The sequence below is a fragment of the Lactuca virosa genome, chromosome 2, assembly GCF_052849685.1.
Source record: "Lactuca virosa cultivar CGN04683 chromosome 2, Lactuca_virosa_CGN04683_v6, whole genome shotgun sequence".
In the NCBI taxonomy this organism is placed as follows: Eukaryota; Viridiplantae; Streptophyta; class Magnoliopsida; order Asterales; family Asteraceae; genus Lactuca; species Lactuca virosa.
The window spans coordinates 61,204,840-61,216,733 of NC_136427.1; positions in this window are offsets into that span (position 1 = coordinate 61,204,840).

Genomic DNA, 11,894 nt, shown 5'->3' on the forward strand with positions numbered 1-11,894 from the left:
ACTCCTAGTGTGCTCGAAAATGTACTCTTTGTAAACGTTCTAGTGCTTTCTGTTTTTCCCCGTGATGTTAACACTTCTACGTATCGTACCGCGATGAACTAGTACATACTGTGAAAGTGCTTTGATAACTGAGTAACTCTGCCTCAAATCCACAACCAAACAAGGAACAAGAATTAAGGCGAAATCACTCACTCTAAGTCTGCAAAATCTTAGCTATGCACAACCCTCATGTATATACTAAGCCATCATAGCTTCTATGAACAGATCTCTTAGTTCTCTTGAATACTGTGACTTGTTTCTATAGGTGAGTTATTATAATTACTTTTAAGTGTTTTCCCCAAGTTTTAATCTTATATAAATATAAATTAATTTTTAAAGTAATTACTATTTCGAAAACGTACCAAAACCTCAAAAGCGGGGTTCGTCGTTGCTCCCTTATGTCTTGTCGTTAGATTCCTCCATTTCCTCCGTTACCCCCCTCTGTTGGGCAGTCTCTCTTGGCATGCCCCGTTTGACCACATACAAGTTGGTATCAGAGCCTTGGTTTGAGTGAATTGGAGGAAACACTCGCGTGTCTCCAGTATCAAACTGAGGACAAGATTTTAAAACGATTTTCTTAAAATGTTTACAAAATAATAAAGGAGGATGCAAGTGTACGATCAGTCGGAGCTCGCAGATAGACCCTAAAATACCTTACGGATTATTTGAGTTATGAGATATGATTAGAACAGCATGCTAGTACTAGGCTAGGGATCATCAGGAATTGCATGACAGAATTGTCTGATTATATGATGCCTGATAGCCTAGAGTTCTTCCTTATATGAAATTGACATCATTACTGTAGTTGCTTAGTGTATGCATCACGGCTGTACATAATTAAGATCTTATAGCCTGAGAACATTTGGTTTTGCCTTATTTCTTGTTCTTTTTTGATGAAGGGCTTAGGGTAGGATCAGGTATTCGGAAGTCTATAGGGTCTTGCGTTATGCATGGTTAGCAAACACGAGTGTTGCAAGGTTGGTGGAAGTTTCATCGGTGGGTTGTGAGGCCGGGAGGCCAGTTACGAGATATTTAGCATTCCTCTAGGAGTGAGGATTGAGCGCTCGCTATATTTATGTGTATTGTTAGGGTGTTGTGGTGATACTTAAGACAAATATGGGTGGGTGTGGAAGGTAGTATGGGCCCATACTACTGAAAGCACAGGACCCGTACGCGTAGCAAGGAAGTCACAACCCCTGGGGTTTAGTTGGGAGTTTGTTCCCGGTTATTATATGGATTCTCGAAGATCTTTCTGGAGTCTTACCAGAATGGTGGTTACGAGACGTCTTGAGACCGGGTCCGGGTCATGATCGGGAGTTGGCAGCCAGGATAGGCCAGTATTGTTAGAGGATCGTGTCAGTGAGATCATCCGGGAGTTGGTGATCGAGGTTATCCGGGGAAAGTTTTCGGAGAGGTTTGGGTCTATTAAGACCGCCATGGTTGAGTATTTCGACGAGCGCTATGCAGCCATTGTCGAGACTGTTGTCGTGGCAGCTATAGCAGCTGTAACAACGGCAACATGAAGAGTTGGTCGAGCTTTTCAGTACCGGGACTTGTCACTGGGACATATACTGACGAGCGGGAGGGCTGCAATGACTTGGGATCAGAGAGATATTATGTACTAATTACATTCCGCGGGTTGAGCGGGAGTGGCTAGCATAAGAGTTCCTAGATTTGAGGCTTTAGGGGTTTTGGTTAAGGCCGGGATATGAGTCGCGGGGACTCCGGAAGGGAGTGATGATTATGTTCAGCTGGGGTTTTGCAGCTGCAAGTAAAATGGTTAATTGATGGATTCAGATGTCATTTTTTAGGGCAAAGATTGTGACCTTTCAATCTTTCGAGCTCGAAGAAGTAAGCAAGCTTGTGACCCCAGGATCAGGTGGTATTCCAGCTCGGGATCAGTTAGTCGTAGGGATTGGCGACAGTATCTCAGCGCTGGTGAGCGCATGTGGGTCGATGTGGCATGAGTATCTTATGAGGCGTACACGATTACCGTTCCGACACATAGGAGCTAAGATCCGATTCGCCTTGGATATCTTGCAGTGGACAGTAAGGATTGATTGTGCGGTCTATTGCACTTTCGGGATTAGAGACTATGTCTTGGGAGTAGTGGTAGCCCGGTTGAGGGAAAAGGTTGTTTTAGCTACTGCAGTTCAGCTATGGATGATTGAACTGGTGAGTGAGTCAGGGTGCGAGACCCTGAATGATATGATCTCTAGAGCCCAAGTGTATGAGTACTATTGGAACATCTTGGAAAGAAGGGTATTATGTGGGAGGTCTACGGACGGGGTCCCACAGGACGGTTATTCAGCATTGTCAGGATGCAGTGGTTTAGTAATCGTTATTGATTGGCGAAGGAAAGCACCAAGGGAAGTAGCTCGTTGTTGAGACATTGGTTGGAGCAACTATCTTTGGACTTCAAGATTTGGGTGTGGGATCATTCGAGCATTAGGGACTGTTGGTTTCCCTAGGATTCAGTAAGTGTTCATCTAGTTCTTAGAAGTGTGTGATCATTTGTGAATGACTAGTAACGGAGCACTAGTTGGAAAGAGATGGTTGTCATGGGATCGATCATTGGAAAGGGAGAAAGATTGGGAATTATTTAAATCTCATGTATTGCAAAGACTTAGTTGAATCTAAGTGGGGTTGAATCATGCAGGTATTCAGGACAGGGATAGGTACGAGACCGGGATGGACTTGTCGAGGAAAAAGGTGGGCCAAGTGGCTATTTAGTTTGAGGGTTGTGCGAGTTTGGAGTTTGGTAGAACTCCCCAGCGTGTGAACCGTGTCTTCTTAGGGGCTTGATAGTAGAATTTGGGAAACCAGGTTGGGACTCCAGTCATGGATTGAGTCCAGTTCGGGTGTTCGGTCGAGTGTGTGCGCGACTCTAAGGGTTTTTGGATTGATAGATTAACGGTAAGGTATCGGGCTGTAATTGTGTTAGGGTGGACGTGTTGTAAGACTGCGGGGGTATCCGTAGCATTAACAAGGTTAGCAGATGGTACTTGAGTGATGTAAGTTTGTGGGTGTAGCCGCAGCCTTCACTTGGTTAGTAGATAGCATGAGCGCGTTGTTAGGACGCGGAAGGAACAGTAGTACCCACCAGTTCAGGTGTAGCAGTGAGGATATGGAAATCCATGGATTAGTTTATGGATTAGACATGGCTAAACCAGTGATAAGACTGTAGGAGCGCCACCATAGCTATGAGAGCAAGGAAGCAATGGAATTGTTTAAGGTCGTTTGTGATATAAGTCTACCGTTGCTTATGTAGCAATCACTTTTAGCCTTGGATTTGGTGATGATAGGATTTGACGCATGGACCTGATCAGTTAGATCAGAAGCTTATTAGAGCCTCAGTGACAAGATAACTAGTGGCAAGTAGTTCCAGAGGAGGATTTCGTTCAGAAGTTGTGTGAGACGACTAGGCGGGAGCCCTTTTAGCTCAGCGACCGGGCCGGGATCTGGTATTTCTGATGATTGGTGAATGAGATGAGGCCAGGCCGGTCTCGCTAGATTTTAGAAAGCAGTCATGCGGCAGCATACTACTTCAGGCAGATCCGTGTGCGGGCAGTTTCAGCTTTTGGTCAGTATTGGTATTTGTGTTGGGTTGCAAATACGGATGGAATAATAGATTGCTTGGGTTATGCTGAGTGACATGCATGGATAATTGGGTCTGTGATTTCAGTTTTCAAGATGGGAGCCCAAAGTGGACAATATTGTGATACGTGCCGGAGGGGGGATGTTACAGATGATTCAGTATGAGCAGTCTGTCAGGGAGCCAGACCACCTCCACACTTTAGATTTTGGATTGAGTAGATGTGATCTTGTTGCGATGAATTCGTTACCAGCGGATTTTAGGGCTTTGCGAAGGTTTATCACGGTTACCCAGGAAAGGCTAGGGTGTGCCCAGGATGGGTGACCATGTTTCTTGAGTAGTTGGGCGTGTAAGGAATGATAAGAAATGATTTTGAGGACGAAATAAAATTTAAGTGGGGGAGAGTTGTAACATCCCGTTTAAAACCTAGCGATTAAATAATAAGCCGGAACCCCAAGATGTAATTTTATTATTATTTTATATTATTATTGCCTAAAAATCAAATAATAATCAACGGGTTGGTTTCGGAAAGCCAAATGGCAAGGTTTGAATCTCCAGGGACCTGAAAGTTTATTTATGGGATTTAATTTGTGAAAATTTTCAAGAGTCAGGGGCTATTTGGTAAGTTTGGGACTTATATGGAAAGGATATGGAAATGCTGAGGGCTAAATGGTATTATTTGTACTTAATTTGAGAAGAATAAGAGGAGAGGGACTAAATGTGTAATACATGCAAATTTTGAGAGTTGGACACGGGTGGAACCCGTCACCCTTATTAGCCCATATATTTATACATATTCCCTCATGCAAACCCTAACCCTAAATGTAGTTGTGCAGCCGCTACCCCCCCCCCCCCAATTTCCGGCCGCCACCACCCCGGATGAGATCCCAAACCGCCGGAGCAACCCCTCGTACTCACGCTGACGCCGGGAAGATGAAGAGGCGTGCGTGACTGCCACCATCGCTTGATAAGACTGCCTTTCAGCCTTATTCGCCCCCATGGAAGCCTCATTCACTGTCGGGAATGTAATGAACACTCGGGAACCACCTGTCGAGTCCAGTTCTGCTATGGTCGTTCGATTGCGCTGCTGGTACCACTGCCTTGTGCCGCTGCTGCTCCGTTGCTGTCAAATCGATGAACTACCGTATTCTCTTTCTTCTTCTTCAGCGGCTGCTGTAGTCGTGTTCTGGCGATGGATTGTCGCCGCTGCTGAGCATGGGGGTGTGTGTGTTCAGCCGTATGTCTCAATCCTGGGGGATGTTTTGGGTTGCTGAGTGTAACATGATCCTCGATGGACAGGAAAAGACCCGAAGACAGACCACCATGGTCGCTGCCGCCTTCTTGTGTCGCGATCACCGTCGTGAGCCTCCAGGTGGGTGGCGGGACTCACTTAAAACAGAAGAGCATGTGTGTGTGGTTTTGTTGGCTGGATTTCATGAGAAAAGCCACCACCACCACCGTGAGTTGGTGGCTAGCACCTCCGACCACCGCCTGCCTCCGCAAGGTGGTTGTGTGTGTGTTTTTTATTAGGTGTTTATTTTTGGGATATTGTGTATTATTGTAAATCGTAACTGAAAGAATCAATAGAAAAATCCATAACCACCACCGTGAGGTAGTGGCTGCCGCCACCAGCCGCCATGTTGGGTGGCGGTGTGCCTAGCTTGCATATTGACTCGTTTGGGATGCTTATACGGATTGGGCCTGACGAAACCCAAATGGGCCCAATGAAACCTTAATGGGCCAATAAGGCCCAATGTGACCTAAAAGCCCAACCAATGGACTAATGGGCTAGTATTGGGTTGGATAACCCTAATTAGGGTTTGGGAAAACCCTAATGGCATAAAACCCTGATTTTGGGGATTGATCGGGACACATACGAAATTATTTATTAAACTTAAAATATTAAATTATAATCATTGGCAAATTAACATAAGGCAATAATGGACTTAATGTATTAAGTCCTTAATGGATTAAGTCCTTAAGGGGTTAAGTAAGAAACACTTAACCCTAATCATCATTTCATGTGAAAGCCCTAATCTCACTCGGGTCTTGAACTGGGCCTTCCTATTGGGCTTTAGTGATTGGACTATTAATGGGCTTCCAAGAATAAACAAATTGACTAAATAATTATATGGGTTTTAGGATAAGGCCCATGTGAGAGTCTTGGGCCCAATTTGGAAAAATTGGGCCATAATTGGGCCTTTATGATTATGTGATATTGGGCCATAGGAATGCCGAGAGTTTGGACTAGAATTAATGGATGGGCCTTAAGATAAGACCATGTAGAGGTCTGGGCCCAATTTGGACAATTGGGCCATATGTTAGGATTTGGCCCATTACTTGACTATTGGGCCTTTGGAGTGTGAGTTAGACCTTGGGCTTGGAACCCAATTATTAATTGGGTATTGTTTGATGTTGACAGTTCGGGAATATGTCAACCAGCAGCTGAAGTTTTATCTGCGGGATTTCAGCAGTGCCAGGTGAGTTCTCCTCACTATATCAATAGGGTCTACGGCACCAAGGTCGACCCTTTTTGGATTTGTATATGGGTTATTGCATGCTATGCTTATTGATTTTCATCCTGGTATTTAGGATGGTAATATGCATAGCGACCTGGTAGGTCGGTATCCTGGTATATAGGATAATGCTATGTTAGTGACCGGTTAGGTCTGTATCCTGGTTATAGGATGTTGTTATGCTATTTGATCTGTTAGATCGGTTTGAGTGTTATGAATACTATCGTATGATATTTATGTGCACATGTTTGTCTGATTGGGGTTGGGTTGAGGCGGTCCTGCTGTGTGCTGTAGGCTAACATACCCAGGGTGGTCCGGATAGACTACAGACCCATGAGGGTATGTCAGTCAGACCGAAGGCCCAGCGAGCGGTCCGGACAAGCTGTAGGCCCTGCGAGGCGGTCCAGACATGCTGAAGACTCGGGAGCGGTCCAGATAGGCTGTAGGCCCTAGTGAGGGCGGTCCAGTCAGGTTGAAGGCTCATTATGCATGTTGTTCTGTGTCTGCTTATATGTTTATATGATATGGTTATATCTGTATGGCGTTCGTATTTTGGGGGTAACTCACTAAGCCTTCGAGCTTATATTTATCGATTATTGTTTCAGGTATTCTGATGATCGCGGGAAGGCGAAGGCGTGATCGTGCACCTCCTTACATTTTCATGATTGATTCTGGGGATACTCTGATGTTTAAACTATTTTGAAAGTAAACTGTAATAACTTAATGGTTTTAAATGTTTTATAAAGTTTTAAATTGGCTTGAATTTTATGGGTTTTACATATGTGACGAATTGCATTGAAGCCTGCTCAATCATTTTGCTGCTATCTGTGAACTTGCTGAAGTGATGCAAAAGAATAGGTCTCTCTGTCATTATATCTAAAGTATTTCAAAGCTGAAAGTTTTGATTTTAAAGAACCTTTACAAGAAGCCTCTACACCCAATGTGCGTTCCAAGTCAAATTCTTAAAAGGAATTCTGACTGTTCTAGATGAAGTCATTCGTGCATAAATTCATATGTTCATCTTGAAGTTGTGAAGAAATCGAAGATTAAAGCTAAAAGTCAAGATCAAAGAGAAGATTGAAGAGAAAAGAAAGCTATAAACCAAGGGGGAGATTGTTAGGTCATAAATTGTGGTTTATACTTTTCTTTTCATAGATATTAGAGTTCTCGGTCTACGACTGAAAACAACATGTTTTTGGTGGTGTTTGGACGAAAATCACATGTGGTTTCGGTTAAGCTTTTGGGTTTTGGGCTGGGCCTTTGTTATGGTCTATGTATATATAGCCTATTATTAGGCGTGTAAAGGGCAGATGTGTGATTCCTATCAGCCAAGAACGTGTTCTAGAGAGAAACAGAGAGAAAACTGAGTGTAATTAGAATCTTATGTACTGGACTGTCATTGAATATAGTGCGCATTGAAGATTCATCTTGTGTTCTGGTTCCATATCACGTTTTGCATCATTCACTTGATTGGGATTCCGCACCATCATAGTGAAATCGATTGATACATCACGAGTTTGGGTTTTACAAGGGTGACGTCGATCCATTAGGTTGCCGACACGTGGCATGATCTGGGTGGGGCTACTTGGTTGACTTCACGCGCAAGCTACGCGCGACGTGCGTGCACGTGTGATATTTTCCAGATTTTCAAAATTGCGTAACTCGTTCATACAAGCTCCATTTTGACGTTTTTCATATCCACGGAAACACCTCGACGAGATCTACAACTTTCCTTTAGACTCTATCGGCGAATTTTGGCTTTATTTTATTTACACGGGCTTAGCCTATTAAAGCCCGTATAAAATGCATAACTCTCACATTCGACGTCCGTATTTTATGGTTTTTATAACGTTGGAATTCTAGCAACGAGATCTTCAGCTCTTGTTTAGATTTTTCTGGCTCACAATCTATCGATCTAAAATTCGATATCGGTGCACACACTACTGCGCCGAATTTTACAAAAATCATAACTTCCTCTAGTGAAGTCAGATTTAGACAATACCTATATGCACGAATTCGCTTTTACGACATCTATGAATTCCGTTTAGACTTGCTAAGATAAAAAGCAATCTAACCTATATTCAGTTTTTACGCTATCCGTAGTCGTGTCGGTTTTATCGCGAGACTTTAGCTCTTACTAACTTCTTCGTTCTAATTCGGATTGAGGCGTTCTAGATATGGAAGGGATCCTAATTACAAATACTTTTACTAGTTTGAAATCATTTTCCCTAATAGATCTTTTATTTTTGACGTGTATTTTAAATCTTATTTTTTTATTATATAATATATCTTAATATCATATAAAACACATAAGCACAAAATAGATGAATAATCCTATCTTATTCGTTCACAAAATGACTACATGACTTGACCATAAAGGTCACATGTTTCATTACTAAGATGTAGACTTTAAAGATTTATCCATTAAGTCATTGGGAAGAATCATATCTTAAGTTATAGGCTTTGATATATAAGAATTAAGCTCTTAATGAAGAAATGACCATTCTGGTAGTAACCACGACGTGACCATGGAGGGCCTACGACATTGTGGCCTTCTACCTCATGATTGTATTGTTCGGACTTGGCCATGACATAACCAATGGTTCACCACTAAGTGGTGGTTGTCGACCTGGTTGGCCATTGACTATTGACCAGTTTGACTTTGGTTCAAACTTGAAGCATTTGGGTTATTGACTAAGGTTTGTCCTTTGTTTGATGACAGCCGGTATGTGTGTTTGATCAGTGCAAGGAGTGGGAGTGCTATTGTGTTTTGTTGGTTCTTCGATTCAGGTGAGTATTCTCAGTATCCCACGCATGACATTATATGTCCTTTGTATTTTAAGAGAGTGATATTGTTATAGTATTGCATGCTAGCTGCCTAGGATAACTCCTTGTTATGTATGTGTAGTATAGGGCACTTGGTGTCCTGTTATTCTAGACTGTAGGGTCTTGCTTGTTGATTGTTTGATAATGTTATGTGTCATGACTGGTTAGGGTAATCATAGTATTGGTTAGTCGTTTAGTGGATATCCTAGGGTTTGTTTGTAGTTTAAGTTAGATAGCCTGAGAGCTCTTGGTCTAAAACCTTAATGGATGGTTCTTGTTTGATTTATTGATTTTGGGTAGGGTCATCTGTTCCATTGTAAATGTTACACCCAGTTTCCAGAGTGGATCTGTTCCATTGGGAAAAACCGGGTGTCAAGACGTGACCATAGGGAGGTCATGACCTGACAAGTGAAAATGAAAGTCACGACATGACAATATGTAAGTCCCAAATCTGCTTATGTATCCATCAGATCCGTTTGATGGTGCGGAATCCCGATCAAACGGATGATGCCAGATCAAATGAAGAAGAAGTAGAAGAAGAAGATGATGAATATTTGATGTATTCAAGATTGGAATAATGAACAATACACAAGATTCACACACACATGCACCTTCTCTCCTTTCTCTCTCTAGAACACCTTAGAATATACACACTTAAGCTCCTCTAGCCGTAAACTCATTTAACATGCACTCCTCACCTTATATATATGAGACATAGGCCGTAAACCTGTTCACGGCTGTAAACCTGTTCACGGCCGTAAGCACATCCGTAAACACATATACAGCCGTAAACACCAAGTTGTTTACGGTCCTAGACATAAATATACATTTTCCTAGAAAAGTAAAGTATAAACCATATTTTTGACCCAACAATATCCCCCTTGTTTATAGCTTTCTTTTCTAATTGACCCAACAAACTCCCCCTAAAAAGGTAGCTGGCTTTTCTTGTCAATCTTCATTGGGAGCTTGGCTTCAACATTAATCTTCAAATTCTTCACAACTTCAAGATGAACTTGATGAATCTTCAATGAATGACTTCATCTTGAGCAGTTGGGCTTTTCTTCAAAATATGACTCTGAACGCACATTGGGTGAGGAGGCTTCTTGAAAAGATTCTTGAAAGATGGCTCTTTCAAGAATAGAGAGATGAACAATACATAAGTCCATACATCAAGGACATCTGTCATATAATCTTCAGAGAGAACAATAAAGAGATCTAATCTTCTGGATCACTTCAGAAGGTACATAGATAGCAGCAAATTGATTGAGGAGGCTTCAATGCAATCTGTCACATAATCTTCAAGTACAGCTTGATCTTGCTTCTGGAGTTGAAGGATTGAATGTTGAAAGAATAATCTTCATTTTTTGCTCCTTCGAATGAGAATTCTTCGATGATCATGGACGAAGCCTTGGCTTAGAAATTTTCGACACAGACTCCATGAGTTTCATCCACATCTGAATTCATTTTTCAAGACAAAAAAAAACTAAAAGAAAACTTAGCACACAATATTTTTGAATTTTATATATTTTCTGGAAAAATAAAAACAGAAACAAAAATATTTTTGGATTTTTGATTTTTCTGAACGAAAAATAAAACAGAATATAACACTATTTTTGGATTTTTAATTTTCTGATTTTTTTTTTATTTTTTTAAATTTTCTGATTTTTGTTTGATTATTTGAATTTTTTTAATTCTCCCCCTAAATTTGTGCATAGAGGAAAACTATGAACAAATTTAACAAAAACAAAAATATTTGGGATCAAAGTTGTGAGAAAGTCTTAACTTTGTTTATTAGTACCTTCACCATCATGAATAAATCTGGTCAATTGCCGGTATTGTGGTCCACTTAAACACGAAGGATATCGACAAATTTTTCCAACTATACTATTTAGCTGACGACGACCACGGGTATTGTTGTCCACTTAAATTAAGCGGCGAGATCAATAGACAACCTCTGAATGGTTCAATTTTAGTTGCACTAGAACATGTTCCCCACTTCCCGATATACCCTAATTATCAAGAACTTCCAAAGAGCTCCTTACTTTAGGTGAATAGACAATTATTAAGGAGGAAGTCAGATTTAGAGATAGGTGCATATGTTGTGTCCCAGGTCGGATCTCTTTCAATCACGTAGAGGGGACAACATATTGTTGGGTTTTGAGCATTCTAACACTCCTAAGTGTACATGCAACCCTAAATACCTTGGATCTATGTTTTCTCTATTATACATGCAAATATGAATATCCAAGGTATTATACTAACTAGCATACAAAAACTTTGATTCATATGAAATATAACAAGTTAGAATACATACCTCTTTGATGTAGAATGACTTCATGAAGCTTGAGTGCCTAGTGCCCCAAGTGTGACACCTCAAATGGTTCACACAACACCAAATACACTTGGAATAACTTGAGAGAACATACACACTTCATGAAAATGGGCTAGCCCTTTTCTTTCACTCTAGTGGCCAATTTTGTCAACAATAAGATTCTTATATAGTTAGTGACAATTAGGGTAAACCCTAATTGTCATGGCTTTCCATTTCCTTGGATCTGTTGGATTAATGTCTAAGTCCATACCTATATTTGGTATGTACTTGACCAGACCGGGCAAGGTCCATTTGGGTTGCACTTCACCGGCATAATTTATATGGATAGTCTTTTGAGAATAGTATATTTATGATTTATATTAATATATTATAAGTTCTAATATATTAATATGGAATCATATTATTTAATTAGTATTGATCAAGAATTAATTTAGAATTAATTAAGTGATCAAAAAGAAGTAATTAAATATGGACTCTTATATATATGGAATGGGCCAAGTTCATTTAGGTTGGGCTAAGCTTTCATGGATGGTCCTTGGAGCTTTTAACCCATGGATCCTATGTAAATGAAAGGTCATGGGTATTA